Source organism: Canis aureus, chromosome 38 (assembly GCF_053574225.1).
Source record: "Canis aureus isolate CA01 chromosome 38, VMU_Caureus_v.1.0, whole genome shotgun sequence".
In the NCBI taxonomy this organism is placed as follows: domain Eukaryota; kingdom Metazoa; phylum Chordata; class Mammalia; order Carnivora; family Canidae; genus Canis; species Canis aureus.
The window spans coordinates 18,642,151-18,667,946 of NC_135648.1; the positions used below are offsets into that span (position 1 = coordinate 18,642,151).

Sequence of the window (25,796 nt, forward strand, 5' to 3'; positions counted from 1 at the left end):
AGTTTGCATATCAAAGGCATGGTCCCAGCTGGACACTTAGCTGTCTCTAAGAATTGGCTAGTGTTCTCTCCCCAGCTGGAAAGCTTTATGAGATGTCAAAACATCATAATATGCAGAAGATAAAAATATATACAACATACTCAGAGTCCAGTGGTTTCCCATTTTACTTAGAATAAAATCTGACTGCTTAACAGTGGACTACAAGAAAATTCATGATTTAGCTTCATCTCACACCACACTTTCCTTTGCTTACTCAGCTCTAGCCACAGTGGCTCCCATGCTGTCTTAAAAATATGAAACACTCTCCTGACTTTAAGTTTTTATTTGGTGTGGGTTCCCTTTGCCGTTAAAGTGTCATTCAGTGCAGTATCTTTATGGCCCAGTCTCCCACTGCATTCAGGTCACTACTCAAACCATCTCCTTAGTGAGGCCTTCCTGACCAACCTGCTAAGATCACCTACCCTCTCCCATCTTTCTTTGTCCCATTACCTTTATTTCTTGATGTTATTTATTCTTTATAATTTTATATATCAGACTAAAATTTTATGGTGTACATAACTCATCATGGTTCCTGAATAAAGTAAAAGAGAATTAGCAGCAAGAGAGGATGTTTTTGAGGGATAATAGTAATATCATGAAGGATGGTGTGTGCTGCAAGTCATAAGGAGGTGCAAGTCTATGTGGCAAGACCTCCATACCAGAATTGTCAAACCATTTACCTGCTGCGGCTGTCCCCGTAAGACCTTTGACAAGGCTCTATTTTAGAGGACAAGGCAGGATGAGGAGAATTCCAGATGCTTCTGCTTTCCTGAAAAGGGAAGTTGCCAAATTCCCACCTCTTGAGAGGGAGGAGCCCCGGCTCTTCAGTCTGTTTACCTCAGCCTCCTTTCCAGACTTTTTTCCTAGATGATTTGCCTGAACTAGGATACCTCCAGCTTTTTCCTCAGAGTACCAGAAAAGGCTCCTCTATCTTCCTCCAAAATGCATGCAATATTTGTGGTTTTTCTCAGGTCCCTGGAATTCATGCAAGGCTTGCGTAGATTTTACATTTCAAGAATTCATGTTTTCCTTCCTTGCAACACAAAGGCTAATTGTCAAGACTTTGAAATTCCAAACTGTCTTAAAGTTTGGCTTTACCCGCCTGGCAATAGTTTTCTTTTGGATTTTTTTTTTTAAAGATTTATTTATTTATTTTATGATAGACATAGAGAGAGAGAGAGAGAGGCAGAGACACAGGAGGAGGGAGAAGCAGGCTCCATGCAGGGAGCCTGACATGGGACTCGATCCCGAACTCCAGGATCGCGCCCTGGGCCAAAGGCAGGGGCCAAACCGCTGAGCCACCCAGGGATCCCCTTCTTTTGGATTTTTAAGTACAAAAGCAACTCTCCTGTTCCCAATATGTAGTGAAAATCAAAGGACCCAGAATCTTCTCCAAGAATGAGGTGACTCAAAGGCCACCAGGAGGGACAGAGTTATTTATGTCTCTTGTTGCAAGAAGCATAATAAAAATACAATTTAAGTCTTAGATACATATTTTAGGGGGGAGAAGAAGAGATTTGCAATATCATATCTCTTATTTCCTCTGTGACTAAAGATGTTATGATTATTCATTGAGAGTGTAGGGGAATAGTAAGATGGAAAAGTTCTCAAATAATCTCTGGTACTTAGGAAAAATATCATAAAAGGTGACTATGGAAACATATTAGATTTTCTGGTCAACATTCACAGCAAGGGGAAGTTAGTGAATTTTTAGAGGCATCTCACTGCCAGTTTTCATTATTTTCTCCAACACCATTCAACATTTTAGATTTAGCGATGGCTTCCAGTTAGGGGTTTTGCCAGGAATAAGTGTGGCAGAAGCAAGAGGGGAATTGAGGATGTTGGCATGTATAGGACTGATGTGACCTATTATAAGTAGAGACTAAACAGGGAAGAGAATGTCTGATAGTATGGGAAAAATGAAGTGTCTAAAACTTGATGGAAATGAGTGGTTGAGAGAGAGAAAGCTAAGAGATGACCTTGACAAGATATTCTGGGAAGATGACACTAGCCTCAAGGTAACAGATTTTAACCAGAGAGAAAATGATCTGGAAGTAGTAGTGTCAACACAGGGTTTATTTAGTAGGATGAACTGCTTCCATTCAAAAAGGCTGAGGGAAATGCCAGCTTTCAGTTAGGCCCTGAAGAGATGGAGGTGGGGAGATGAGTACTGGTGAGCACTAATTCAGGTATTTCCAAGATAATGTGGAGAGGTTTGGGAAAAGAGCAAGCCCTGACAGTTTGAGGCAGATGGGAGAAACTGCAGAAGAATGTGAAACAAATTAGGTACCACCAAGGGAGACAAGTGGTGAACAGCATCTGACGTGGGGGTTCCCAAAGAAATTAATTTCCAAGCCCCTGGTTCTTGAGAGAATGTGGGAGTAAAGTTTAAGGAGAAGAGAAAACACTTTGCTCTCTCTAGGTCAGCTGCTATCTGATGGGATTAAGTGTTTGAGGAGCTCAGAAGAGCAGTTGGGCCATGAGATTATTTGTTTCTCCATTTTTCTTTCTCTGTGTTGGAAATAGCCATGGTCTTTGGTAATACAGGTCTGTCTTTCTGGGCAGAGCCATCCTAGCTTATCCGTTAGGACACTGATCCCAAGAAAGTCCATGTTGGTCATTGTGCAGATTTCAGTTGGATCTTTTGATCTTCACTGTGTATTGGAAACAGCAGAGTTGCTTCATAGAAATTTTTTTCTTTACATTGGATCCTGATATAAATAGTATTGAATTAGTTAGGTGGTGGAAATTGATGTTTCTGCCTCTTTGTCCCTTTAATTTTAGGGGCCTTATAATTGGCAGCTTCTTTATGATAGGGTTTTGGAAATGCTGGAAGGTTCCTTCTGTGTACCTACGTCTTTTGCTACCTAACTCCCTCTAAACATTTAGTTATACATCAGAAAGTAATTTATCCCTCTTTAAGTACAAATTCACCATGCAAGGACTAGTGTGCAAAGCCTTATTAGACATACACACTTTAATGATATCATTAAACTGCTTTTTGAGATGGAGATGTGACTTCTGAGGATACTGAGGAGCATGAGGATTGGGTGGGGAATAACATGAGTGCAGAAAATAGAAGATACAGATTATTAGAGATAAATTCAGTTAGATAACAAAGAGTAATATAGTACTTATCATGGGCAAGGCTTTTTTCTAAATGTTTTACAATATTAACATATTCAATCCTCATAACAATCATAGAGGTAGATACTATTATTATCATTCCCATCTTACAGATGAGGAAAATGAAGCATAGAGCAATTAAGGAACTTATCCAAGACTGCACAGCTGAGTGGGCTGGAGTCTATCTTAGGCTAATTGAGAAGCAGCTGAGCATAATGGGTAGCTAACGCCATTCTCAGCATATTCACTCATTCTGATGGTTAATCAGTCTTGGGTTTTTAAGCAATTTATAAGGGATGATGCAGAGGACTATTTAAAAGACCAATAGCATTTGCATAATTTAGAAGAGAATTGAGAGTGATAAAACTGTCAGTGCCCTCTCCGGTTGTGATTAGGCAAGGCAGAGAAACTCAATTACACCCAATCAAATCTCAAACTGTAGTGTGGAGTCTTCCTTAGTAGTGGTGAAGGCAGGAATGTACACATTAGATTTTTTTGTATAAAAACTGAAGCATTAAAATAAAAACCTAAGTAGCCTATTTTAAAGGCTATGTTTTAATTATTTTTCTCATTTATGTTTTAACAACATCCACTTCTCGATCAGGTACTAAGTGATGGCACCTACAGTTAGCCTATAAGGCTACAGCCTTATAACATTCTGAATGGTTTGGGAAGATTCCCCTGGAATTAGTTTTTTTTTTTTTTTTCTTTCAGATAATTTACAAGAGAATCTGAACTCTAAACAGAGACTTTGCATTTAGTTCCCTATATGTAAACAGATTTAATGATTAATGTAATTTATATGATAAGCAATCTCATATCAATGAGGAGAGGAGACATTAATAAATGGTCCTGAGACAATTGGTTAGCCTAAAGGAATTTGGGTAGGATCTCTAATTACACCAAAACATATTTTATACTCAAGCCCATTTTTCCAAATGGCATCATGGAACTTAGCATATATATATTTTAAAAAAGGAAATTTGGCTTGGTCCCCAGGACTCAGGAACATAGATTATTCTGTCACATTTCTAATGCAGTTTCCTAGCATGTGGTTCTTGATCGAGCCTCTCTAGTGCTCTAGACTTCAAGAAAACACACAAATGTGAGCTGAAAATGCTATAAGCCCCAGGGCTGCACCACCGGGGGTCCTAGCAGCATCTCAGTAGGTGCTCTTGGCTAAGGTAGCACTGAGGGAAGGGCCTGGATAAATCATCAAGGGCCATCTTCCAGGGATGTGACAGTAGCAAAACAGATGTCAGGCCTGTCACATGCACAGCTCAGCGTTAACTCCTCTCTGGTTTTGACCTCTGTGTGTGTGTATGTGTGTGTGTGTGTGTGTGTGTGTTTAAAGATGCATTTATTTATTTTAGAGAGAGAGAAAGCAGGAGAGAGGAGCAGAGGGACAGCATCCTCAAGCAGACTCCCTGCTGAGTGTGAACCCAACTAGGGCTCAATCTCAGGACCATGAGCTCACGACCTGAGCCAAAACCAAGAGTCAGATTCTCAACTGCCTCTGTCACATAGGCGCCCCTGTTTTTGACCAGTGGTTTGGCAGTGAGTGAGTGACCACTGCTGTGACATCAGGAGCAAAACAGTAGCCCTCAAAGAAACATGGTAAGAAGCACATTTGCTTGAGCCTGAATGGAGATTGATTGTTGAAAGCTTTACATCTGAGTGTGAAAAATTCTGGCAGAAATGGCAAGCTACCGGGCAGCCCTGGTGGCTCAGTGGTTTAGCACCGTCTTCAGCCCAGGGTGTGATCCTGGAGACCCGGGATCGAGCTCCCTGCATGCGAGCCTGTTTCTCCCTCTGCCTGTCTCTGCCTCTCTCTCTCTGTGTCTCTCATGAATAAATAAAATCTTAAAAAAAAAAAAGAAGAAATGGCAGGCTACCTGGAGGGGGGTTGATTCATGCATTATTGTAAAGAATTCCCAAAATAGTTCTAGACGGCCTCCTAATTTGATCATTGTAATTGGGTTTTGAAGGAAGTGTGGTTTTTATTTTGACTTGCAAGACTGTATAATGAATACAAGTCAAGTGTCAAGAGATGGAGGTAGATTTAAATGTAAGCTCCACCTCTTGTTAACTATGTGCTTCTAAGTTCTCTAAACTAAAAATTATTTAAAAGTTTGTTGAAATGTCCAGCCATTCTCCTCATTGCTCTAAGAATCATTTAAAAAATTCAGTGTTCTTTATTTTCCCTCCTGCCATTCATTAGGGGAAACAGAATTCCAATGTGTCTTTTTTTTTTTTTTTTTTTTTTAAACATAGGGAACCACATAATCCTGTTGATGATAGCACAAAGAACCGGCCATCTCTGTACCTCTGATACAACATTTAGTTTTGTCCTTGTCCCACCATGACTCCTCTCTCATTCTCACCAGTCTTGTTGAGGTGATATTGCTTTGCATCTTCCAGTGCCCACAGCAGTCCAGACCTGCCCTTGTCTCTAATGCTTTGTCCTCACCCGTCTCCACCAGGCTAGTTAGTACCTGGTCCCCACACTGTCCTCACCAGAAACATGTCAGTTTTGCCCATTACTTGGATTTTTGCTCCAGGCCTTGACACCATAGATCCTTCGCCACCTCAGCCTCTTGTCTTTCCTTTTGTCATGAAATTTATTTCATAGGGTGACAGTGGATGTATCGACTTCTCTTCAAAGATAAACATCATCATCATTTAGTTCAATGGCTAAATCATTAAACTTCGGTACAAAAACTTAGTTTTTCAGTCTTATCCATAGTTACCTTGTTATATTCAATAAATAACTTTCATTTGCTTACTAAATATTAGGTATGATTCAATGCGTTCATATACATGATGCCTCCCTAGCCTATGAACATCCTGCACAATGACTGTTGTTCCCATTTTAAAAGTGGGGGGACTGGGGCTCAGAGTTTCAGTATCATGCCTAAACATCAGAGTGAGAATTCAAACCAAGGTAATTTTTACTTCAAAACCTATGTCTTTCCACTTAATAAAATGCCTTTATATTGTTTAACTCAAGACTGTGATATATTTTGGATTTTTTTATATCAAGTACTATAAAAGCTTTATTCAACTTTAGGAATCAATCATTAGTTTTTTGTTTTACTGTCAGAGATAGTGAACTGAAATTGTAGCTAAGTTTATGTGACCAAATTACTTTAAGTGACCTTGGTGATTAAATGGAAAAATAAATAGTAAACATTTAAGTCTGGTTGTAAGGAAACTTGATTTTCTTTAGATTACTTAAATAGGAAATTAAGAGATCCTTTATAAAAAGAGTTTTTAAGAGAATTTTTGAAATTTTATCAGCATTAAATAATCAGAAAAGTTTTCAAATATGACAGTAATACCCAACTCATGTATCTCCCATGTATATTAACAGATTTTTCTTTCAGTGATTTACAACTTATCCTAAATACTTGCTTATGAAATGTGTGTGCTTTCCTTTGAAATGTGGAGAGAGGTTTTCACTACATGTATACCCTGAATAAATTTGAAAAAGAATGGTTTGCAATATGTTTTGTGTTTTACATTAATCTTATTAAGTTTTTTTACTTTAATTCTAGTATGGTTAGCATAAAGTATTATATTAATTTCAGGTGTACAATATAGTGATTCAACAATTCTATACATTACTCAAGGCTCCTCATGATGAATGTATTCTTCATCACCTTCACCTATTTCACCCATGCTCCAGTCATTTTCCTTCAAAATAAATTGTACTTTAAAAAGTGCATTTGGAGCACCCAAGTGGCTCAACTGGTCAAGAATCCAACTCTTGATTTTGGGCCAGGTGTTGATCTGAGGGTTGTGAGATCAAGTCTTGGTAGCTCAGACCTGGGCATGGGGTCTGCTTACCATTCTCTCTCTCCCTCTGATCCCCCAACCCTGAACCTCACCTCAGCTCAAACATGCTCAAATCAATCAATTAATCAATCCTTCAGTTAAAGTTATTTTTTTAAACAAGAACATTTTTTACTTGAAGCATACTTCAGAATACATGGTTCTAAAAGATATACATAAAACATTCCATCCAAGAAAAATAGAATATACATTTTCTTCAAGTATACACAGAAGAATCCCCTGGTTAAATTGAATAAAAAGAAACATAACAAATATTTCAAATTTAAGAACACTGAAATCATACCAAATATATTTTCCATTCATAATTATGCAAAATGAAAGATAAATACTAAAGCTGGAAAATCTACAATGCAAATACTAAATATTTAATATGTAAATATTAACACACTATTACATAAGCAATGGGCCAAATAAATCAAACAGCAAATCAAAATATGTCTCAAAAGAAAATTAAAATAATATTCAAAAACCTAGGGGATGCAGCAAAGCAGATATTAGAGTGAAATTTATGCTATAAATGCTCGCATTAAGAAAAACTTCAAATCAATAACATTACAGCACAAGGAACTAGGTAAAGAAGAAACTTAGCTGAAATTTAGTAGAGGAAGGAAATACAAAGAAAAACCAGAAGTATAGAAGATAGAGACAGAATAAACAATAACATAACATTGAAAGTAATGAACAGTTTTTCCAAAAAAATAAAATTGACAACACTGTAAAAAAAAAAGTCTCAAAAACCAAAATGATAAATCAAAGAGGAAACAATACAATAACCACAGAAAAAGCTGCAGCCAAGAATACCCTATCTAGCGAGGCTATCATTCGGAATATAAGGAAAGATAGTTTCCCAGATTAAAACTAAATAGGTATGTGACTACTAAACGAACCCTGCAAGAAATATTTTTTTTTAAATATTCTTTTATTTTTTATTTATTTATTTTTAATTTTTTTAAATTTATTTATGATAGTCACAGAGAGAGGGAGAGAAAGAGAGACAGGCAGAGGCAGAAGCAGGCTCCATGCACCGGGAGCCCGATGTGGGATTCGATCCCGGGTCTCCAGGATCGCGCCCTGGGCCAAAGGCAGGCACCAAACCGCTGCGCCACCCAGGGATCCCCCTGCAAGAAATATTAAAGGAAATTCTTTGAGGGCAAAGGAGAGACCAAAAGTGACAAATACTAGAAAGGATCAGAGAAAATCTCCATAAATAATGATGAAACAAGTGATAAAATGGCAGTAAATACATATCTAAGAATTACTTTGAAGGTACATGGACCAAGTTTAGCTTCAATCAAAAGGCATTGGGAGTGGGGATCCCTGGGTGGCTCAGCAGTTTAGCGCCGCCTTCAGCTCAGGGCATGATCCTGGAGTCCTGGGATCGAGTCCCACCTCAGGCTCCCTGCATGGAGCCTGCTTCTCCCTCTGCCTGTGTCTCTGCATCTCTCTCTCTCTCTCTCTCTGTCTCTCATGAATAAATAAAATCTTTTAAAAAAAGGCATAGGGTGTCAGAATGGATAAAAAAGACAAAACCCATTTATATGTTGCCTATAAGAAACTCATTTTAGACCTAAAGACACCTGTAGACTGAAAGTGAGGAGATGGAGAAACATCATGCAAATTGATATCAAAAGAAAGTTGGAGTAACCATACTCCATATAATATTGGACAAAGTAGATTTTTTGTTCAGATTGTACTGGCCTCATGGGATGATTTTGAATGTGTTCCCTCTATTATTTGCAAGATTTTGATAAAGACTGTCATTAAAATTTTTAAAAATGTATTGGTAGAATTCAGCAACGAAACCATATGATCTTAGGCTTTTCTGTGGAGATTTTTGATTCCTAATTCAACTTTCATTCTTTGTTATTGGTGTAAGAAGATTTCCTATTTCTTGCATTCAAGGCTCATCATTCAATCTTGGTAACTTGTACATTTTTAGGGATTATCTTTTTTTATAAGTATTTGATATGTTAGTATAATTGTTTACAGTAATCTTATGTTTTACATTAATTTTTACATTTATTTTACAGTATATTCCTAATGAGAAATTTAAAAAAATCTTTGACCTTTAAGACTGCTGAGTATAGCAAAATGAGTGCCACTGTATTTTAAATAATGTTTAAAGGATTGGAACAAAGTTCTATTTGTCACAGTTGAAAATACTCCAATGTAATCTCTTTTGATTTATAGACCCAAAACTCCCTCAAGATTTTGTAAATCAAAGGAATGCTTAGAGTGTTCAAGTTTGCTTTCGGATTTCTGATTCAGATGAAGATTTGTAATGTCAGAATTTGACAATTTTTATTTAGACCTATCACAGAAGATACTCTGACTTGGTATATGCCTTTTTATATGTGTCCATTCTAATAAGTAGGCAATGTATATAATCTTTGAAGCAAAGGAAAATTAAAGCATGAAAGGAAGAAAAGAGGATATTTATTATTATATTTTAAAAGATTTTATTTATTTGACAGAGCACAAAGCAAGAGAGGGAAAGTGAGAGAGAAAGAGAAGGAGTGAGGGCATCGGGGTAGAGGAAGAAGCAGACTCTCCTCTAAGTGGGGAGCTCAATGTCTACTCGATCCCAGGACCCTGGAATCATGATCTGAGTCAAAGGCAGATGCTTTTTAAAAAAAAATGTATTTATTCACGAGAAACATAGAGAGAGAGGCAGAGACACAGGCAGAGGGAGAAGCAGGCTCCCTGCAAGGAGCCCAGTGCAGGACTTGATCTCAGACCCCAGGATCAAGTCCAGAGCCCAAGGCAGACACTTAACCGCTGAGCCACCCGACAGGTGCCACAGAAAAAAGGATATTTAAAAATTATATCCTAATACTCTGACAACAGAATTTTGATCATAAAAATGCCTACTTATAAATTACATTTCAATGAACTTAACAATTTCATAATAAATCTCCAATATGTCTTTCAGGATTTTTTTTTTTTTTTTTTTTTTAGATAGTTGATACTTTCCCATTGCAGACCCTTGATAAGGACACTAACTTCTAATGACTTCTGCATTGTTTAACTGTAGTCAGGTTTCACTTAAACTAGAGATTTGGTGAAGTTCTTGTTGTAGTATTTACTTTTTCTGTTTTATAGTCAACACGGTTAGAGATCTCTTAGAACTTTTATATTAATCCTCCTCCAGGCAGCAGAGCGTGATGAATATGAAAGCCAGTTTAGTGCAAAGAAGGATGCATTGTACTTGGGAAAATGTGCATGAATTTAGATATGCAAGAAGCAGCTCTAACCAAAACATTAGCAACTTGGGTGACTTCTTTGAGACATTTTATCTTCAGAGGGAAGTAAATTTCATCAGTAAATTGGATAATATGCAAATGCAAATAACATTCACATATATGGCATGTGGATCCTGGGTTGGAAATGAGATAATATTTTTTGACAGCGACAAGGTTTAATTTCATTATGACTTTCCCAAACCTGCGAATTTTTCTACGAAAAGGAGCACATGAACTCTTTGGCTATTTAGAAAAATTTTCTGATTTGTATCAAAAGGCCGAACCTTATTTTAGGTTTTCCTCTCATGTGGTGCTATTCCTTCTGGTGAAGTCACTTCTTCAACATGGTGTCTGCTCTTCCCTTCCCACCTTATGGGAGTAGGAGGTACAGAGAGAGCTGGACCTTCACAGATGTCACCCCCTAGTATTCTCAGTGAAGTCTCATTCTATGGTCCTCTGCCCAGAATGTCTCTCCTGTGCTAGGCTTGAAACTTCCATATCAGTTACTGGAGGAATTAAAGCTTTCAAGGACTGTGTGCAACTTGTAAAGAGTGTTACACTCAAAACAGTAACATGAAAATTGCTCTGAGCCATTAACACTTTATAGAAACTTTGTCAGATCGGCTGCTATAACTAGCAAGTCTTTGGGCAAATGATGCGAGGAATGAAATATTTTAATGGAAAAGGAGACCATTTATAACCAGAAGACTCTCCTTACCCCTTTTTAAAACTAGGCTTCCAAGTTCTTCTATTTTTTTTCTTACTCTGCTATGAATCTCCCCCCAAAGAGTAGAAAATACCGTTAACTCCTTCACTCTCTGGCTCTGGCATTTTATCCAAATTGGAAAATTTTATTCTTAGTATCTACCCTCTGCCACTTCATTTGGATTCCTCTGAACTTTTTTGAGAGTATCCCCAAAGAGCCCACGTTTGTGTATGATTTCCAGTCTTAATCTGAACACTCAGACCTACTCAGCAATCCTCATTAATTTTGTGGCTAGTTTGCTCTGCTACGGTCTATGGAGAACATTCCAGCTTTCATTACTTTTCTCATGGTCCCTATCCCAACTGTTCTATCAGTGCACGTTTTTGTACTAAGAAATTCTTCAGTCACCTTAATTTACTTTAACCTCCAAATGTATCTATATTTGCTTTCATCCTTACCTCCTCTATTTAGCTTTTAGAGTAGAGAGTCTCGTACTAAACAGGAACAATCTCTTTACTCACATTTTAGTTCATATGCCCATCTAAATCCTCAGACATTTTTGTTCTGTGAATTATCTGGTCTTGCCTACATTTAAAAATTTTATTTATTGGCTTTTCTTTTGGAGAGACTAGAGTAGCTGCCATCCAAATACAGCTCTTCTCAAAGCTGACCAGCTGTAGCCATCAAACTATTGCTGTTTTACCTTCACAATTAACTACTTGAAAAGAGAGTCTATCTCATTGTCTGCATTTTTCAACATCCATTTCAATTACTGTAATTTGCCTTCTGCTTTTATTACTGCATTAAAATTGCCCTTGCAGTGTCAATAGTGACTTACTCATAGCTACTTCTTGGTCCTTATCTTAATTGACCTTTTCATAGCATTTGGCCTATGGTCATTCTCTTCTCACTACAATAAATTTCATTTTATAAGCCATTGTGATTCTTCGGTTACTGCTCCAACCATCCAGCCACTGAAGAACCTGGGGGAAATGCTCAATTCTTTTCTCTCCATTACCACCATAATTCAAGTGGACCCTAGTATTGTTGGTTATACACCGATACAAAACCTTTCACATACACCTCCTGTTCGCTACCAATATTACTTTTTTTAGGTAAAAATATTACCATCTTTTTATTAGGCTACTAAAATATTCTAGAAACTATTCTTCTACTTTATTTTTATTTTTTTAAAGATTTTATTTATTCATGAGAGACACACAGAGAGAGGCAGAGACACAGGCAGAGGGAGAAGCAGACTCCATGCAAGGAGCCCGATGTGGGACTCAATCCAGAATCCCAGGATCATGCCTTGAGCCAAAGGCAGACGCTCAACCGCTGAGCCACCCAGGTGCCCTCTTCTTCTACTTTAAAAGTAGAAAGGATCTGACTTCTAGTCGTATCATTCTCAAAATGCTCACTAATTTTCTGAAAATGTCAACCTAATCATGTTTATCTCTACATCATTAGTATAACTTCTGCAGTAGTTCCCAAATATTGGTCTCCTGACCTTCTTTATGATAGATGCTGTTGACTGCCCAACAGCAATATCTTATATTTCTATTCTCAGAACTCTGATAATATTCATTTATATTATTTAGATATTGGGTGCTTATGCATTTCATGGTAGCCCATATATCTTTTTAGAAATAAGGAATGAGTATTGATTAACAGTCCAAATAAGTCCATCACCCTTGACAGTGGCTGGCTTAAAAGTAGCTATATAATGACATTTTGGATAGTAAAACCCGAGGAAGTATCTGTTGGCAGGGGCACCTCTGTGATAGTTTTCCTTATTCACGAGAAGAGAGATAGAGAAAAGATTTCCCCCCCCCCACTGGGTTTTGTTGTATGAAGGTTAAAAGGCCTAAGTTTAGTGAACCCACCTCAGAACAGAGAGGTGCAGTAAGCGACACACTATAACATACAAAGAAGAAAAACAGAAGTAATCTGAGTCATTGTTGGTATCATTGAGTTACTAAATTATTCAGTAGTGGAGCTATTTTATCCCGAGACTACCTAATATGTATATAACAGATCTTTTTAAGCTGTTACTTGGGAAGTTTTCTGTTGCCTGTAGCTCTAAGCATCCTAAATGATAAAATTAATATCAGTTATCTGAAAGCTTGTTAAAATTGTTTGCCTTAAGGTGATTCTGATTCAGTAAATTTGGAGATTAGGCTCAGCAATCTATATATGTAACAGTGTCCACAAGAAATTTGATGAGCAGTCAGGCTTGCAAACCACTATTGGAAAAACTTCTTCCTAAACTTTTTGTGTGGTTAATATCCTCTAAGATATGATCCTTGCCTGTTGGTTGCCCTATCCTTTCTCACTGCATTGTTTACTACCCCATAAAATGTAATGTGTCTTCAAGTTATGTTGGGTTACTTGGAATTCATCCTTTTTCCTGGAATGTGATTTTCTTTTTCTCCCATTTGGGAAATTTTATACATTTTTAAAGTCTTTTCCATTACACTCAAGTAGAGTAGGTAACCGATTTTGTGTTACTATTCTATTCAGTAACTATGTCTTATTATTGTCTCTATGACACCATAACCTAATTACAGTTATAGGCTGTATTTTCTGTTAGGTTCAGAGTTCATTGGGGGTACAGATAATGTTCTATTTAATTTAACTTTCTTTTAGTTCTAGTAGATTAATTGCACAGGTAAATATTTTTTAAAAGTTTGTGGAGTGAAAATAAATTGAAGAAGAAACCAGAGCCCCTTCTACATGTCAAGGAGTATGTCAGGAAATGGTGCTTATGTGGTACTTGAGCAAATCCTGGCAACAGGGAAATGACTGGAAGACACTTCATCCTTTGATTTACCTATGCTAATGAAAAATCAAAGTTGAAAAATATTCTTAGATGAAACAAGAAAATTTACTATGATTAATATATATACAAACATATATAAAATTAGTAAAGATTTATTTGGTTATTAAATTCCATTTTTAACTGAAATTAACAGGTAAGAACCTTTAGGAAATCACTGCTGTGTCATCCATTTGCGGTAGTATAGTGAGCAAGTTATTCTGGTCAACTTTTCTTTCAAAACACATACAATTATAGAGAAACTATTAAAAAATACATTATTAAAATGTATGAGTGGGCTGCCAAGAATGTAAGAAAGAGGTAGAATCCAGGCAAACGTTAAGTCAGCCAGGGGATGTAAGGTGGTAAGCAGATCTGGTTTAAGCCTTGAAGGGATGTAACAGATCTGGTGAAATTGAACTTTACTCTTCTTTATTTTCAGGGCTTGCAGGACAAGAGAGAAAATCAGGGGTGCCTGGGTGGCTCAGTGGTTGAGCGTCTGCCTTCGGCTCAGGGGGTGACCCCAGGGTTTGGAATCAAGTCCCACATCAGGCTCCCTGCGTGGAGCCTGCTTCTCCCTCTGCCTGTCTCTGCCTCTCTCTATGTCTCTCATGAATAAATAAACTCTTTAAAAAAAGAGAAAAGCAAGTCCACTCAAGGATAGAACCCTAAGACTCCTTCTGTGATGGTCAGAATAATGACCACACTCAAAGATATCCATGTCCTCATTCCTGGTACCTGTAAATATGTTATATAGTAAAGGCAAACTAAGGTTGCTTATTAGCTGATGTTAAGATGGGCTCAGTGCAATCAAAATATCCTTCAAAGTGGAGGAGAGAGGCAGAAGAGTCAGTATCAGAGTAATGCAATGTGAGGAAGAGTTGGCCGGCAATTGCTGACTTTCAGATGGAGGTAGAAGGCCAGGAGCTGAAGAATCTGGACAACTGGAAAGGACAGAGAAATATATTTTACCAGAGATTCCCAAAAGAAACCTGGCATTTGTGACACTTGATTCTAGCTAGATAAAATCCATTTCAGACTTTAAAACTACTGAACTGTATGATAATAAATTTGTGTTGTTTTAAGCCCTTACATTTACAGTAATTTGTTACAGTTGCCATAGGAAACTAATATACCCTCCTTGACCCTAACCCCAATTAGAGCTTGAATATAAAGCATCTCTTCAAAGTAAGAGTGAGCTGGAATTACGCCGGCCCACTTAATGTTGGCAGTCAATGAATGAGAATAATTATCTTCCCACTTATTTGGTAGCCAGCTTCCCCACCCTCAATAATGAATTCATGCTACCTGGGTAGCAAGCCCTAAAATCTTGAAACCAGAAAATTAATTTTAATTGGATGTGCTATTGCCTGGCAGAAGCAAATTCATATCCACTTGGGGAGAACCTTCCTTTTAACTAAATCTTGAAGAATCTTAAGAGTAATGTTCCAAGAAATAGGAGCCCACTATCAAATATCACAAAATAAACAGACAAAAGCAATGTTACCACACACAGGAGCACGCAGAAGAATTAGAGACAGGACACTGGAACTGTAGGCTACAGAATACAAAATAAGTAAGTTAAAATGTTAGAAGACATAGAAGAGACTGGATTCTGAGGAATGAGCAATCTGATATAAAATTAGATTTGAAGGAAAAATGAATTATAAAAGATATATTGAAAAATGTAATTAAAAAATCAGTTAAGAGTAACTCATGAGAGAATTGGTGAACAGAAAGAAAGATTTAAGGAACATGTCCATTATTCAGCACAGAGAGATCGTGAAATACTAAAGACGTGTGAAAAAGAAGAGAGAATATGAAGATTTAATTACATGGGCAGCATGGTGATGTAGTACAAAAAACTATTGACACCTTACTATATTCAAGGGAGTGTGCTAGATTGTGCGGTAGGCACAAAGCCATGCAAGACTTGGTCTCAGCTCTTAGAGAACTTCCCAGAGGACCACAGTACAAACTGACATAACAGCTGAGAGCTCCATTCATTACCTAGAAATAGACTTGGGATTCAGGTAGCAATATCTTTAGCCCATTCAACACAAAACTTTATGTTGGTTTTACAAAAATATTTATCAATACATCGTTTTGGGTACATGCCAAGTAATAGTCTCATCTCTTACTTCTTTGCAGTGTTTTGGCCACTTTGCTGTAACTTTCACACTTTCAAAAATTGGGAAGGACAAAGGGAAGAAGTAAAACTCTAATAGCCATTACAGTGCTTAATTGCATCAGATACTGAATTTATTGACCGAAGTGAGTATTTTGAATTATACACTGATTTATGCTATCAATGTAGTTTCACTATTTTCCTATTACATGTGAAAGTGGGCTATTAAAATTTTTGTTCTGATTATCGCTTTTGATATATTCTTAGGGCCGTTGATACAGTTAAAAAGAAAAATATGAATATAGCACATGTAACTAGTTCAAGATAAATATGATTTATACAGTTTGGTTTTCATAGTAATTTGCAGGTATGAGGATAAATTGTCATACAGAGGATGATAAAGTATACATTCAGAGTGTACATTTAGCAAGCTAAATAGAATTTTAGTGGATTGTATTTCATATTGATCAAAATCTCTTTGCATGATATTGCTGCATATTGAGTTCAGACCAGATATTTAAATTTGTCCCTCACTTAATTAAAAATAATTGTAAGCTACTTGCAGGATAACACAGAGAAGATTGGTTGTTGTTGATGGTCCTGAAGCTTACCATGCATTGCACAGGGCACCCTCAAACATTGTGTATTCCCTGACCACCCTTCCTCTCAGAATCTCAAATGCATTAGATGTTTTGCATGTACTCCCCCAGCTTCTCCTGAGCAATCCTTGCATACCTTTCATAAAACATTGCAATTACTCACTTATTTGTCTGCAGCTAAACTGTGGGCTGCTCAGTGACAGGAGTTATTTATCTTTGAACTCCCTAGGGCTTAGTCATTTAAGTGGTATATCAAATGACTTATTAATATTTAAATCAGCTTTATTTACAAAAGATTATCCTGAGATTTAAAATTCAGTAGACATTTAATTTGGGAAAAAAGCATAAGTACTGGATAAAAATGGTTTCTCATGTAAAAAAAAATGATAGAGAATTAAGTTACTTTTGAAGACAGCTAAAAATATCTTTGATTTCTTGCTGTGGTCCTGGATAGTCAGTAGCAGATTTCTTTGAAGATTGAAGCAACCCTGAAGCTCAAAATAAAAATGTGATGTGGGACAGTCCAGGACAGTCTTTTCCTCAAGAGGAAAAGAGGCAGATGCTTCCTAATTACCTGACTGCTGTATTGTTATGAAATATCCCTCTTCATCTGTGCAGTGTCTCTTGTATTGATGTTTACTTTGTGTTATTTACGTAGGCATACCATACTTCTTGTGATTAGTACTTGTATGATTTTTTGTTATTTTCATCTAGGGCCTTAGACTGAAGTATGGCTCATCAATAGCCTGTAAGTATAACTACAATCTAATGATCTCCATATTTTTATTGGAGTGTTTATTTAGCCTGTTTATATTTAATATGCTTAATGATACATTTAAGTCCACTGTCTCTGTTTGTTCTCTGCTTGTGTCACTTATTCTGTTTCTCTATGCCTCTTTTTCTCCTTTCCTTTGGCTTTATTGGAATGGTTTGTATTCCACTTTATCCCTCCATTGGCTCTTTTGCTGTTCGTCTTTGTATTCCTGGTTATTATGCAGGAGATTAAGTACTTACCGTAGCTTTTAACACTTTTGTGTTAGTATTATTCTCCTTCACAACATAGAAACTGAGCTGCGCTACCATTGCTATTGATTGAGCTTTTGTTGGCATATAATTTACTCCTGCATATGTTGTACATACCACAATATATTATTATTATTATATATGCTTAATGTGGTCAGTATTCTTCTAAATAAATTTTTATTTTTATTTTATTTTAAAGATTTTTATTTATTTATTCATGAGAGACACACAGAGAGAGGCAGAGACATAAGCATGTGGGACTCGATCCTGCAGCCCAGAGATCACGCCCTGAGCAGAAGGAAGATGCTCAACCGCTGAGCCACCCGTGTCTCCTTCTAAATAAATTTTTAAAGTAGTACTCTACATTTAGCCATTTATTTTCCCTTTCTGATTCTTTGTTTTTTTGCCATCTGGACTGTCATCCTGTATCATTTCTCTTTGACAAAAAAATATTTAGAATTTCTAACAAGTACTTTCTGGAAGCAAATTATCTCAGCTTTGATTTGTCTGAAAATTTCTTCAACTACTCTCTTATTTCAAGGATATTTTCATTGGGTATAGAATTCAAGATGAAGAACTTTTTCTTTCAGCATTTTATATAAAAATTATATTTATTTATTTGACAGAGAGCACATAAGCAGGGAAAGCGGCAGGCAGCGGCAGAGCGAGAAGCAGGCTTCCCATTGAGCAGGGAGCCCAATGTGGGACTGGATCCTGGGCCCTGGGATCATGACCTGAGCTGAAGGCAGAGGCTTAATCTACTGAGACACCCAGGTGCCCTTTCTTTGAGCATTTTAAAGTTGTAAATTTCTTATCTTTTGACTTTATCCTTGTTACTTCAAACATAATGTGACTCCCTCCTAGCTATTCTTCAATGCTTCTATTTTGGGTTTTTAAATTGTAATATGACCATGGGTTGTTTTTGGTTTTATCATACAAAGAGTTCACTTAGCTTATTGAACATTTATGGGTTAATGAATTTCTTTAATTTTGGAAAATTGGAAAAATCATGGCCAGTCTTTTTTTTTTTTTTTTTTTTTAATTTTCCTCATGCTCTGTTTCTCCTCTAAATCTGGGGCTCCATTATAAACATAGGTCTTGTTCCATAAGTCTCTGAGGCTCTGTTTTTGTTTTGTTTTGTTCTGTTTTCCTGTGCTTCCATTTGAATTTTTTCTATTAGCCTCTCTTTGAGTTGACTACTCTTTTCTTCCACTCTATCTGGTCTATTGTAAGCTTATACAATGATTTTTTTTATTTCAAATATGCATTTTTTTTAGTTCTATAATTTCTTTTCGGTGTTTTTTTATTTTCTAGTTTTAGAAGTTGTGTGATTCTTATATTTTTAAATCTATTTTGAAAACTATTCTCTCTATATATAAACACACACACCAATTGCCTGCTAACTCCATTATCTGGGTCATTGTTGAATCTGCTTCTGTTAACAGTTTTTTTTTTTCTCAACAAAACAAAACTTTTTTTTTCCCCTCTTGATTATAAATTATGCTTTTCTATTCCTTCTTTGGTCCCATAAATTTTTATTGTGTGCTCTTGATTGTGTATAAAAGAATAGTAGACTGAGGCAGATATTTTTCTTTCAGAAAGATCTTGAACTTCCGTTTGTCAGAAAGTAGAGTGAAGGTTTGACTTTTTTTTTTTTTTTTTTTTGATCTAATGAATTGAACTGAGTCTGAGTTGGATTAGTGACTATCAATTCACCTTGGGTTTCAAATATCTTAGGGGAGAGATCAGCTTGCTTCCACTTATATGATTAAATTGTAAGATTTCCCTGTGTCCAGCCTTTTCTTGGAATACAAAAATGTCGGTTATTCTACAAATGTTCTATGAAATAAAATGGACAGAAAGGACAAACTCTGTATTTGGGATTCCTTCAGATTCCTATCCACCTTAGCAGCAAATGCATGACTATTAATATTCCACTAGTTCCTCCTTTGACTAGAAAAATTTTTCTTAAAGAAGGTTGACCCATTATCAATGTGCCCTTGGAAGTTGCTGGTACTCCATGCTTAAAGGCTCTCTTTTAAGGAAGAGCTCATCCATCTCTGGGGTTCTTTGTAGCCACAATTCTTTAATGGCTTTAAAGAAACATAAGATATTTTATATTATGTAGTGTTCTTTCAGAATTAAGGCAGAAGTGATATTTTCTTGTGAATTTCTACATTCTCAGTAACAGCAGAGCTCTCAGTGTGGCATTTTTAAAATTAGCCTAAATTAGAAGAACACTGACATTTCTATTAATTCAATAAACTTTAATGATCACTGACTGACTCTGTACCAAGTATTTTTCTAGATTCAGGGAATATATCAATGAACAAAATATATAATTATTGATTTTCTAATATATGATTCACACATTCTAGTGGACCAAAACATTGATTATTGAAATAGCCACTTAAATAGTATATTTAAATTGGCCCTAAGGAAGAACTATTTTCTTTATATGACTTTCAGTGGATCTGCAATATTCCCTTATTTGCGTTTTTTTTTTCTTCAGTGCTGATTTAACCAGGAATTGTATAATATTGGAATTAACTATGTTAGTTCTGATCAAAATTCCTAAGCTATGAATTCTCTGAAATAATATTCTGTTGCTTAGAAGTAAAATATAAAAAGATATAAAGGCTTAGCTGTCCTGGTTATAGTGGATTTGGGGGATCTAAAATCTCACCTGCTTAGCTTCCCATTCCTGCCCTCCAGTTTTTCCTTTTTTTTTTTTTTTTTTTCCTCCAGTTTTTCCTACCTAAAGGCTGCTCTAAAGTAGCTCCAAGGTTTCCCTCTTTTCCCAAGAATCTGAAGAGCCCAATTTAAAAACCATTTATGTAGATCATCCATGCAGGTAAGGGATTTGTCTGTTTCCTTTTTTATGACCATTTTCTTCAAATTTCTGAGACAGATTAAATGCTTAGATGAAGTTAATGGTTGGTTTGAAATTAACTGCTGATATATATGTATATATATTGAGTACACAGAGTTAGTTAATAGTTCTTTGGGGTTTTTCTTCAAGCTCTACTTCATTGAGTTATAGAATCTCAGGAGTTGGAAATAGCCTTAGAGATAATTTAGCATAACCTCCTGCTCAATGAAAGTCTCCTTTCTACAATATCCCTAACAGATGGTCATTTAGCTTCTGCTTGAGCAGCTTCCTGTCATTGAAGTTCATTACTTTTTGAGATGATTTCATCTTGATTTGCTTTAAATCTTGGTAGTTCTTCCTTATATTGAACCCACACATGCGTCATGGTGATTGCCAATAATTGATAAAATTATTCTCCCAATTTTCTTAATCCCTTCCCCACCTGACCTGACTTCTAGATCTTTCCTCTTGATATACCTATATTCTTCCATGTGCATTCTACAGTTGAAACATTTTTTTTTTTATTCTCAATGAGGAATTATGAAGAATACATCAGATTCAACAAAAATACCTGAGGAATGTACATGAGTAGGTACTGTGAGAGCCAACCATAGGAATGTTTCTTGAAAGCTCAGAACCCAGCAGATCTGATAGCCAAGACCTAAAAGAGGTTCCCAACTGAGATTCTTTCAGTGGTTTTCCTTTTAGACCTGTCTTATTATGTTTTTCTTTTTATTTTTTTCCTTGTGTGTGTGTGTGTGTGTGTGTGTGTGTGTATGTATGGAAGAGGGGAGAACCTACTGTGTACAATAGTTAAATAATACAATATTCACTAAATTATGTTTATATAAGTTGTCAACTACTATGTTAACCTTTCTCATTCATATTTTTAATAGGAAGGTAGGGAGAGATATGAAAAACATCATGCCAAATTTCCAGTTGTGCTTACTATATTGTAAATTGGGAAAATAAATCCTCTGACTCTTTGAAAAAGTTTTCTTTAGCTTACATAGTCTTTTTTTATTGTAGTTGACACACAATGTTACTTTCGTTTTAGACATATTCTATACTCACCAAAAGTATAAGTACCATCTGTTATCATACAACACTATTACAATACCAGTGACTATATTTCCTATGCTGTACTTTATATATGCTTATATAGTTTTTTAAAGGTTAATATCCAAAGTATAAATAGTTATCCATGCCACTGATAGCTAAAGATGGAAAATTCCATAGAAAGTCCAGACATCTGACCATTTTTGAAATTATTTCTTCATGTTGAGTGCCTTCATTCACTTCTAATTATCTAAAATCTAAGGGTACTTATGAATCTGTGCAAGCCCTAATATTTCCTTAATGTTTTTCCTAAATATTGTAATTTCCAATGAGTTCAGCTTTCCAAACTCCCATATTTGGAGTCTTAAACATTTATTGAGTAATTAATGGTTGGCCAGGCTTTGTGTCATATACTACAAATAAAGTGTTGAAAACACAGTAAACTGCTTGTGTTTGGAAGGGTACACTAATGCACTAATGAAGCAATCGAACATTACAAAACAGTGTGGAAAGTGCTATGGTAAAATAAGCACAGAGCCATTTGTGAAGAGGCAAAGAACTCTTAATTTTCTCTGTGTGTGTTTTTGGCAGATACGGAGTGACATAGTGTAGTGGTGCCAGGAAGAAGTCTCAACTCCTGAAGGGCAAGTGGGTGTTTGCTCATTCTATTGTGATAATTTATTTATATATCTATTTTAATGTTATTGCTAGCACTAGAATAGTGATAGTAAGTAGAGTCCCCACCTCCCAGCGAGTATAATATGCAGATTATCTTTTTTATCTTTGGAGATTTTCAAGCTCTGTTTGCAAACATAGTAAACAGTGGATATGACATTGAAAAGGTAACCTTCCAAGTCTTTTCCAAAAATAAGCAGCTGTAATTTTTCCATTCTCTATTAAACTAGAATTATGTATTAATCTTTCTAGTGTTAGAATCACATTATTCTGCTCAGAAATTTTTATAAAGTTGTATTGAAGGATTGTTATTTGGTCTAGTTTTTCCTAGTTTTTGCTAAAGTTCAGTTGCTTTATCTTTAAATGGTTTACATTTTATGCCCATAACAATTTTCCTTTTCTTGTTGCTGTTTATAGTTCTCAAGTATTTGTAATAGGTGATCATAATTTTTAGCTTTCACTTAAGCCATACATAAAGAGTTTAATCTAATTTATAAATCACTCATTCCTCATAAAGTCATTTTGCTGTGCCTCTCTGAAATCTCTCCAGATATTTTCCAACATCCTGGTTTTGATGTGCCCAGTTGAATGTATTTCAGCTCATTTGCATATAACATGTGTTTTGTGTATTACTTCCTGTCCTGTGTTTGGTTGGTTTGGTTCTATGGGATCCTATTATATAGAGAGTGTTATGTAGCTTCCCAGTTAATATCCACAGATAGATTGGCATTTTTAACTCAGATGGTGCCAAATAAACCCTTTACATACATTGAACTCCAGATTAATATTATAAAACCAAGTAATATCCAATATAAGAAATTTAAAAATTAATTTATAGCTGCTAGCTAACTCATGCATAATCAAATGATTGTAAAGAAATACTTTATATTGTATTCACTGGAGCCCTCAAGCAAGCTTTATTTGAAATCAAACGATAGTTCCACAAATGTTTGTTGTGCCCATCTGACCAAATAAAAAGTGCAAGTTAAGCTTCAACATCTTTTTTTTTTTTTCCCCATAGCATGACCTCTACTCAGGAATGCCCCTTCAAACAACAGATTTAAAATTTAAAACATGTTTGCCAACTTTGGAAATTCCCCAAAGCTCAGATTAATTACCAAAAGCTCCTGCAAGCTCAGCAGCAACGGCACCCTCAGCTCCACAGACTTTATTTTGTACAAAATTGGCATGTTTTTGAACTTTGTGAACCCTCTGTAGACTTCTTATTCACAGCATTCAGGCTACTTTATGAAAAGTTCATTTTGCAGTAATTAAATGTTAGTCTTGGTCTATAATCAACAAACTTTAAGGAAGCGTTAGAAAATATCAAGCAAATTTGACCAATATAGATGAATTGCATAATTAATTTATATGACTTTCTTTAAAAGGGAATCTAATTTGTAATTGGAGTTGTTCATTCACTCAGTCTCATAATGTCTATTAATTCACCACAATAAACATTTCTTACTTTTTAAGAATTTAGTAGTGTATCTCTCACAGAGGTTATGGTTATGATTAAGGCTTAGTTCTAGTACTCATGAAGCTCATATCTGTACAGTACAATTGAGTGCTAGATGGCTGGAATAGTGGTTTTTACAAGTTGCTAAGTGGGCATTGAGGAGGGACACAACATTTCCCGAATAGCAGGGATAGATCAAGGAACACTTAACAGAGAGGTGAAGATTGGAGCTGATGTTGAAGAATAATTGTTAGGTCTAGGAGGTTAGAAAAGGGATTATGAAAAAGGGAGAGAGGGAGAAAAAAAAGGAAAGACCAAACAGCAAGCGTGCAGTGGTCTGAGAAAGGTTGGGAGAGTCATCAGTTGAGGCTAATTGGGTATAGTTAGAGTTGAAGGTTTATATTGGAACGTGCTAAGAGTTGAGGGCAAAAAATGAGCAGGAGGATAATTATGAGATTTTTAATTTTATGCTAAGAAGATTGAAACTTTTACTTGATGTATATCACAGTTATGATATATTTTATTTTTATTTATTTATTTAATAATAGGAAGAGACTTTATTTTTTTATTTTTTAGTTCTATTTTATTTATTTATTTATTTTTATAAATTTATTTTTTATTAGTGTTCAATTTGCCGACATATAGAATAACACCCAGTGCTCATCCCATCAAGTGCCCCCGTCAGTGCCCATCACCCAGTCACTTCCACCCCCCGCCCACATCCCCTTCCACCACTCCTAGTTCTTTTCTCAGAGTTAGGAGTCTTTCATGTTCTGTCTCCGTCCCTGATATTTCCCACTCATTTTTTCTCCTTTCCCCTTTATTCCCTTTCACTATTTTTTATATTCCCCAAATGAATGAGACCATATAATGTTTGTCCTCCGATTGACTTATTTCACTCAGCATAATACCTTCCAGTTCCATCCATGTCGCATAATTACCTCTTCAGTGGATAGTGCTCAGGTCATCCCAGTGAGCTACCTCCTTTTCACTCCTTTCTTCTCCATTCTGCCATCCAGGCTACTTCTTCTCTTTCCTTGCCCTCCTGTCTCTCTTCCTTCACCTCACCCTCTTCCTTTGCTCCTTTCTTATACTTTTACACTTTCTCTCTTGTCCCTTCTCTCTCTCCTAAATTTTTTCCTGCTTTAATGGATTTATATGGCTTTGATTTTTTTCTATGAAATTCTATATTTAAAAATATTTTAAACATTTAACATTATGCCAATATACCTTTTGAATTTGACAATTTCAAGTTTTTTTGAAGCTATTAAGTTTAAACACTCTTATCTAGCCATTGTAAAATGTGAGTTCTTCCACCTGTAGCCAAAACAGAATGGAAAGCAAGTCATCCATCCAAACTAATCATTTGAAAGTACAGAAATAAGAATTAAATATTCTCTTCTTAAAGTGTTTTTCCCCCTGACTTTAAGTGAAGGACTTAAAAAAATGCTTCAAATACAATATATGGCTTTTATATTTTTTTAGCATACTCTATTTTCAACTGCTTATTTTGGTGATAAATATTGTTTTCTAATGGTTCTTTGGGATTCAAATATTTAAATGTACTACTTATTCACTAAATATTTTATAAACTATCAAGAAATATACCTGAAAATAATTATATTTATTACATAAAATTTTCACAGGTATTTGTATATATTTCGGGCAGATGATTATTCCAATAAAGAGTTAAAGAGAAAGGAAAGTGATTTCTGTTAGAATTAAATCAATATGGCTTAAAGACTGTCTCAAGTACTCTGAGGATTTAGTGGGAAGTTTGGAAAGGAAAATTTCAAGGTTGGAGAAGGTGACTATCACTGGGAAACTAAATTGTTATTTTTGAAAGATTGTGTGAATTTCAATGATTAATTATGGAGTCATTTATTTAATGCTGCCCTCTTATTCAACCTGATATCAGATTTTATACATAAAAATGCCACTGTGCTTTTATTATTCAGCATTTATTTATATGGTACCTTTCCTCCAATTATTATTTCTGAGTCTTATAGCAAGTTCCTTGGCAAGTTCAATCCCAGATATTTGATTTCCAAAGCCTCTAATGAAGTTGCCTGTTAATGAGACAACAGTGCATGATAGGAACTGGATAATGTCTAAATATTGATTGTGATGTCTGTCACAGCTTTTGAAGTACTTCTATTTAATACAGTTTAAAGAAATAAGGAATTAGAAACTGG

At 35.8% G+C, this 25,796-nt stretch overlaps 1 long non-coding RNA gene across 1 annotated transcript; it reads left to right on the plus strand.

The window, feature by feature from the left end:
* Positions 1 to 15,942: 15,942 nt before the first annotated feature.
* On the plus strand, positions 15,943 to 18,300 carry LOC144307065 (uncharacterized). The gene is made up of 3 exons (XR_013374028.1): positions 15,943 to 16,060; positions 17,228 to 17,261; positions 18,163 to 18,300. It is a non-coding gene; the product is annotated as an uncharacterized LOC144307065 (long non-coding RNA).
* The last annotated feature ends 7,496 nt before the right edge of the window (positions 18,301 to 25,796 follow it).